The sequence below is a fragment of the Athene cunicularia genome (assembly GCF_003259725.1).
Source record: "Athene cunicularia isolate RWA chromosome 2 unlocalized genomic scaffold, athCun1 chr2_part1, whole genome shotgun sequence".
In the NCBI taxonomy this organism is placed as follows: domain Eukaryota; kingdom Metazoa; phylum Chordata; class Aves; order Strigiformes; family Strigidae; genus Athene; species Athene cunicularia.
The window spans coordinates 141,220,088-141,227,374 of NW_020799095.1; the positions used below are offsets into that span (position 1 = coordinate 141,220,088).

The 7,287-nt window shown below is 42.0% G+C and overlaps 1 protein-coding gene across 3 annotated transcripts in view; it reads right to left on the bottom strand.

Annotated features, from left to right (window-relative positions):
- Positions 1-7,270, bottom strand: part of ZHX1 (zinc fingers and homeoboxes 1) — a 27,216-nt gene extending 19,946 nt beyond the window's left edge. For 2 of the 3 annotated variants that reach the window (XR_003397684.1, XR_003397683.1), the window contains exon 1: positions 6,587-6,782. The gene's annotated coding sequence lies outside the window, so the exon portion shown is untranslated. The other variant, XM_026841637.1, reaches the window with a different exon arrangement.
- Positions 7,271-7,287: the final 17 nt, after the last annotated feature.

A 7,287-nucleotide genomic window follows, 5' to 3' on the forward strand; every position in this document is an offset into this window, starting at 1 on the left:
TACAATATTTGCTTGCCCTTTTTTTTTTTTTTTGCCATCGTCAAGCTGAGGCCGGGTGAGAATATTTTGTGTCTAGACTAATAAATGTTTGAGAGGATTTTGCAAGACTGGTTTATGGGAACTGAATCCACTTTTTGTTTTTCTGCTGGAAAAAGCAGTATTAAAAGCAAATGAGCACCATCATGCATTTGTTTTAAATTGCATATTACAGCACTGCTATTTTGTGTGCAATCAATACATAATTTGGAAGAAAAATGCTTTTAAAATTCAAAGCTATCCCTGAGCAGCTAAGGTTCTCTTGGAAACTGAAGGAGGAGTCTGAAATTATTGTTCTTTTGTTTGCATCCCCCAGTGGGAAAGGCAGCACACAACTAGAAACCACTGTGCTTTGAGGCAGCATGAATCATTAAGAATAAAGATCAACCCCCCCTTCATTTAAACATTAGATATTAAAACTAAATCTAGGACAAAGGTAAACTAAACACACTCTTTCCTTCCCAACCAGTTACTGGTTAAATAAAATATCAAAGGGACTATATAAATCTTGTAACTTCCTCTACTGAGATGAAAAAAGATATTTTGCAAAACATGGCCTGTCTAGATCCCAATTACAAGCATCAACTTAATCAGTGGAAATTACTGGGATATGCATGGGTCAAAACCTACATCTTCTTTTTAGTATTTGTTTTGGAGGGCGGGGTATCTCAAGATGAAATGGCTGACTGAGCTTTTCATTTCGTTGTTTTGGGTGGAAATGGCTGAATCTTCCCACATAAGGTAGTGCAGAGAAGCTGCTCTGGTGCAAAGCAGTCTTCAATTCCAACCCCCCAGAAAGCTCGCACCTTCAGCCCCAGCTCTCTGCAACATCCAGAATTAAACATTACCTGGTAAGGAAGAGGGGTCCTGTTCACTAATTCACAGATAGTAACTTCATGAGGATTACATCCCAAAAGAGGATATTCACTCATATAAAGGAGCATATATCCGCAAATCTGCCCTTAGAACCAGCTCGTGCCTATATGCATCTGGCCTGAACTGCAGTGAAAGTATTCCTCACTCTTTGTCAGTAAGCACACATGACCACAGAGTGTGGTGTATGCACTGTCATCATTCACACAAATATTAATATACTGGAAAGCTTTCAAAGCAAAGGATCCTGAAGTAAAATTTCAGTGTATTTAGAAACATAAAACTTCTCCCTCTCTGAACATTATATACAATGATTAATATATGTATTTTTAAAGATGTGCACATGTGACTATTTCTCTACTATATATGGAAAGAGTAAACTTACTTTACTTCAATATTACTCTTTTTTCTCACCTCTTCCCTCCTTTCCCCAAAAGTAACAAACAGCTGATATTAACAAAGCCTTATTTTTCCCCTGCGGGAACCCACAAACTAGAGAATTTAAAAAAAAAAAAAAAAAAAAAAAAGTGCTACTTGTCAAGAATTAGGATTTAAAGTTAATGTTTGTGGACTGTAAGATAAAACACTCAAAGCTGCAATCATTTTACCAAAAAAAATTTCTATCTTAAATTATTTTAATGAAATATAAAAAAATAGTTTTTACTTACCCACAAACTGCAATAAATTTAAGGAAAACATATTAAGAAGCCAAATTTGAAAACCACTCATAAGATACAAGGAGTAAAGTTGCGTGGATTTGCATCGTATTTTAACAGATAGCTACAGTACCAGCAGGGATCTTGTACAGGCACAAATTCCTCAAACTGATCCATGCACAAAAAACTTGAATTGATGTGACGCTCCAGGTATGATGAACCTTTTGTCAGTTCAGACCCCCACTGAGAAGTCTGGAGGACAGAGAGCCATAAGTACTCAACACTGCAAACAAGGCTGGACACTGTGCAGTGCTGAATGCTTCAAAAATTCCACCAAAGCTATAAATGTGTTTCACATTGCTGAGAATCCTACTGAGAAACAGAAACCCCTGAGTTTTCACACTTGCTCCACCTAGTTAGGTGGCAACTGCTGCCAGGTGCCTAACTACTCCTGATACAGCTCTGATTGGCAGAGCACCCTCAGCTCCAACTGATGTTGCTGAAGGTAGCTGACCTATGGATAAAAAAGCAGTATTCTACTTTGAAAGTATGCTTAAGATTAAACAGGAATCTGGACTTTTTCAAGAAGCACACAGCTGTAACTAAGGTTTAACTACCAGTCTTCTACAGCTCAGGTAGTAATAATTTTTCTTTACTGACTCTTTCTCCATTGTGTCCCCTTTTTAGGGGATACAATATTCCTAGATTTCATTTTGACTTAATTACCAAAACAGAGCCTTACACCAATGCACAGAGCCAATAGGAGAGGCTTAAAATCAACAGCACTTTGACACAGGAAGCATGCCCTTCCACTATAACACAGGGAAGAATGCAATCATGTTAGTACCATGTTTTGTTTAGGCTAATATATCTCAATTTTTAGGAAAGCCAAGCTTAGAGACCTCTACCAAGACTGCCTCCGACTACATGAACATGCATTTCCATCTATGAAGTTCTTAGCAGCTTTGTAAGGTAAAACAATGCTAAAATAAACGCACTCCTCACCTATAAACAAGGAATCAGCCCTTGAAACCTACATGATTGCCTAATTCACATTGTAAGCTATTTCCTATCCAATATATAGAATCACAGAATCATTTAGGCTGGAAAAGACCTTAAAGATCATCGAGTCCAATCGTTAACCTAACACTGCCAAGCCCACTGCTAAACCATGTCCCTAAGCATCACATCTACATGTCTTTTAAACGCCTCCAGGGATGGTGACACCACTACTTCCCTGGGCAGCTTGTCCCAGTGCTCGACAAACCTTTCAATGAAGAAATTTTTCCTAATATCCTATCTAAACCTCCCCTGGTGCAACCTGAGGCCGTTTCCTCTCGTCCTATCACTTGTTACCTGGGAGAAAAGGCCAACACCCACCTTGCTACAACCTTCTTTCAGGTAGAGAGTGATAAGATATCCCCTGAGCCTCCTCTTCTCCAGGCTACACACACACCCAGTTCCCTCAGCTGCTCCTCACAGGACTTGCACTCTAGACCCTTCACCAGCTTCACTGCCCTTCTTCTGACATGCTCCAGAACCTCAATGTCCTTCATGTAGCGAGGGGCCCAGAACTGAACACAGTAGTCGAGGTGCAGCCTCACCAGTGCCAAGTACAGGGAGATGATCACTTCCCTAGTCCTGCTGGCCACACTATTTCTGATACAAGCCAGGATGCTACTGACCTTCTTGGCCACCTGGGCACACATACACGGTTCATAAGACACTTTGAAGATTCAGAATGATGGATGTGTGGAACTTTTACCATAACCATTAGAAAGTTCAAAAGCTTATTTCTGTCCTTCTGTCTGGTGGGGTGAATTTGGAGCTCACGGAACGATGCTGGCTTTGCCAAAGAGCAAGGACAGGTGTTATGCATGCCTCATGACACAGTTCTGTTTGCCCACAGTTTAAACAAAACGGTCAGCCTTCAAGGCTTGCTTGAGCAATGATTTCAAATTGTGGGTCCCCTGGCAGCACATTAAATTTCTTCAACTCCTAGTGAGACCAATGGATAAGGAGGGTGAGCAGCAGATTGCAAAATGTCACCAGGGAAGGCCAAGTTGCACGGAGTGAACCTAAAATACCAAACTCACTTTCTTAAATGGCTCTAAACACAAGCTGAAGCCGGTTCTTTGGAAGTAGAATGTACTGAGCTCCTTTGTACTTGCTAGGCATAAGCAGAGGTCAAGCTGCTAAAGGATTTTTGCAACATTAAGTTCTTTGCTATCTTTGACATCATTTACAGAGTGCAGAAAGCAGCATATTGAAAGTGCTTCACCATTTTTCCTAAACATTCTTCCATCTAGCTGCATTCATTCGCCTTTTAGTCATCGGCAATTTTCCTAGTTTCTGTGCTTTAGTGTGATACTGCCCTTTTTATATTTTTAACAATATAAATGCATGCTCTACTCTACATTCCAGTTCTTGCCCCTTTAGATTATACACTTTTCACTGCATTCTACTGCACCTTAACATCGACTATGATCTCAAAGCTCTTAACGATAAAAGCGTGGTACACATCTTCCCACAGGCAACAGCAGCAGACTTTTGCTCAATTTTGGCCGATTTCTGAAGCTGGTTAGAAAGGATCCAGTGGTAGTAGAGACACTGTTTTATGAAATACGTTACAGTTCATTGAACTCTGAAGATATGAAAAAGACTTGAGTGGACCTTCCAAAGTTCCTTCTAGTTCCTTGACAGAAAGGCAACAGAACTGGAAATGAACCATCAGTTAAAGTGATGCAAGGCACAGAATTGTGAAATGCCATCTGGCTGGTACAGGATAAGGAAATGTATCATTTTTGGTAGCTTCCACCTCCACAGAAACAACTGTTTATGCAGCAAAGGGGGTTGAATGTTTGGAAAGGTACTGAACTAGCCGCAAAAATTTTTTTAAAAAAGGAGAGAAGATGAATCGGAATAAAGACAATAAATTGAAACTAATAATGATGATACTAATAATGCTGAAAACTTAAGTAATCACATCCCTTTGATAACCTGAGAAAAGAAGCTGCTTTAATGCCTAATTTAACAATATCAGAAGCTTAAAAAAATAACAGAAAATTGTATTCTTACAGGTATGTGTTCACAAAGGTGATGCTACTGACACACAGTGGGGAGATACAGGAGCAGAACACTAAGATCAACATTGCTGCCTATTTAGGAAATACAAAGTAAACAAAAGAAAAAGGGGAAATGGTACTATACTGAAAACTGCATCACTTGTAAACAAGTCACTGACAACTCAGAGTTGAACCATCTTGGACATTTATGGATCAATGACACCACATCTAAAGCACAAGGAGAGGGAATATTGACCGTTAATACCCAGAAGAGAACAGCATATCCATGCACTCAGAAATGTTCAGAACCTTCCCTCATGCCATGACCCCAAAACTGTTATCACACAGGACTTTAATTTAATAATCAGACACTGAAAAGATCATTCTGTAAATTTTGCAACGAGTTCAGGATTTCTAAAAATTAGAAAATATAAAAATACTGAATTTGACACCATGGAACTCTTGACTAGACCTCTGCTTGCCATGTAAAGAGAAACCGATCACCAAAATAACGATTAGCCACCGCTTAGCTACAAGTGATTGTGCCCTGGTGATATTTATTATGTGGAAACAGAATAAAACCCAGTTTATATGTACTTGGTGCTTTAAAAGTTCCAGTTCCATAAAGCTGGGAAAAATCCTGAACTCAGACTTGAGGAAAGAATCCGACTTCAAAGACAGATGACTGCTTTTGAAATAAGACTCTTCTAAAGTCCCATCTAAACAAAAGGGTCAGCAGTGTTAATCATAACGAGATGAAGAAGCTAACCAAAATTTAATCCTTTCCCTCAGACTACCTGTAAACAAATGGGGCAAAAACCCACAGAAAAGCTCAGGCATAGCAATAAGCTTAAGTGAAGTGCTATAGACTGCTCAGTGAAGCAAAAGACACAAGAAACAGTCTTTTCAGTACATCAGGAACAAAAGGAAACCTAATGATAACACAAAGTCCATTATTTGATAGAAATTCTTCAGTACTGAGAAATCGACAAAAGGCAGAACTGTTTGATACACAGCTCTAACAGTCTCCAGTGATATATTGGTATGCAGTGATAAATACTGTCTGTGCAGATAATGACCAACAGCGATGAGTGACAGTAATTAAGGCTAGGCACCAGGCCACTGAATCCAGCTAAACCACGCACTGGTCATCAAGGGTGTTGCAAGAGAGGAAATAATCCAGAAGAGAGTCATAAGAAACATGAAGAGAGTAGAAAGAGAGAGAGCCTCACAAAGAAAAGCTCTACCTCAAACTGCTATGTTTTACAAAGACACGTCTGGGGACAATCAGAGTATACGGACACATTACCCAAATGTGGTAACAGAGGGCTTTTCAGTCTAGCAAAGACACAAGAACCACTAGCCCAAAGTTAAAAGCAAATCATTTCAGTTATAAAAACCAGCATTTACTTCTAACCGGCCCAAGGGAATTCATTTAACAATACAAGTGAAATAGACTGCCTTGCTGGCAACGTCTAAAGACAGTAACAAAAGGGTTTTCTAAATGATGCGCGCTCACTCAAAGAGGTCCCAATTCAGGGCAGCCCCTGAGCTTGCGTCATGCAGGTTGCTTTAAACAGGGCTTCTGTAAGTACTCACAAGCTTTCTTTTTTTTTGTGTGAAATCCTTCTAAGCAAAACCAAACAAAAACCAGACTGCTGGTCAAAACCAAGAGCACAGCTTTTAAAATTATTTTTTCACTCCGACCTTTAATGGAGTATTTGTTTTCATGTAACAAGTTTCATAACAAAATCCACTTTTTATTTATACAATGTTTATATGCACTTTGACACGCCCAGTACACTCTGCTTACTTATCCAGTGTAGAAGTCGCACCTATTCCAGCTTGCAGACCGAGAGACATCTCAGCCTTCACTATTTCACATGACACGGTGCAAAGTAAACTTTAACCTACCAGAAAGTCCAAGCAGCTCGGAAATCAAGCACAAGTACCTACCAGATAACGTTCACTACTGCAGATACTCTGAGCCCTTTCAGAGATCCAGAACTGCCTCCATTACATGGTTTATTGAAGTCGGTGTTGATCTCCCGTGCTGCACATCCTGATCTAGGGGAGAGCCGAGCGTCAGAAGGCGCCCCAAACCCCAGACACCCCCAGAAGAATAAACCAGACATCTTCCCCAACTTGGCCTGCACATACACCGCACTGTTCCTCCACGCTCGCCCCCGCTCTGCAACGCCACGGGATGCGAGACAACTCCGGAGCCAGAACTTCATGGCTCGTCGGCTGCCGTCAGTCTGTCAGTCTGTCAGTCGGTCCGTCAGCCCGAGAGCCAGCGGGGGTGCGCGCAGCCCGGTGACACCGGGCGGGAACTCGCCAGCTCCTGCGGGCGCACCGGGATTGAACTTCTTGGCTCTCCTTTCTAACGGGCGAGTCAGCCGAATCTTCCTCCGCCCTGCGGCGAGCAAAGCCCCGCGCAGGCTCCGGGCTTCGCAGCTGGCACAGGGCGGAGAAGGGAAGCGCGGGGATAAGAGACAGTCGTCGGGCTCGAAGGGGTTTAATCCCCTTGCGGGCCGGGGGAGGGCACGGAGCAGTCCACTGCGAAGTTACGCCCCGGCTCTCCCCCCGCTCTGCCTCCCGCAGGCAGCCCGGAGCCCGCCGCTCCCGGCCGGCGATACCCCCACCACCGCCTCCCG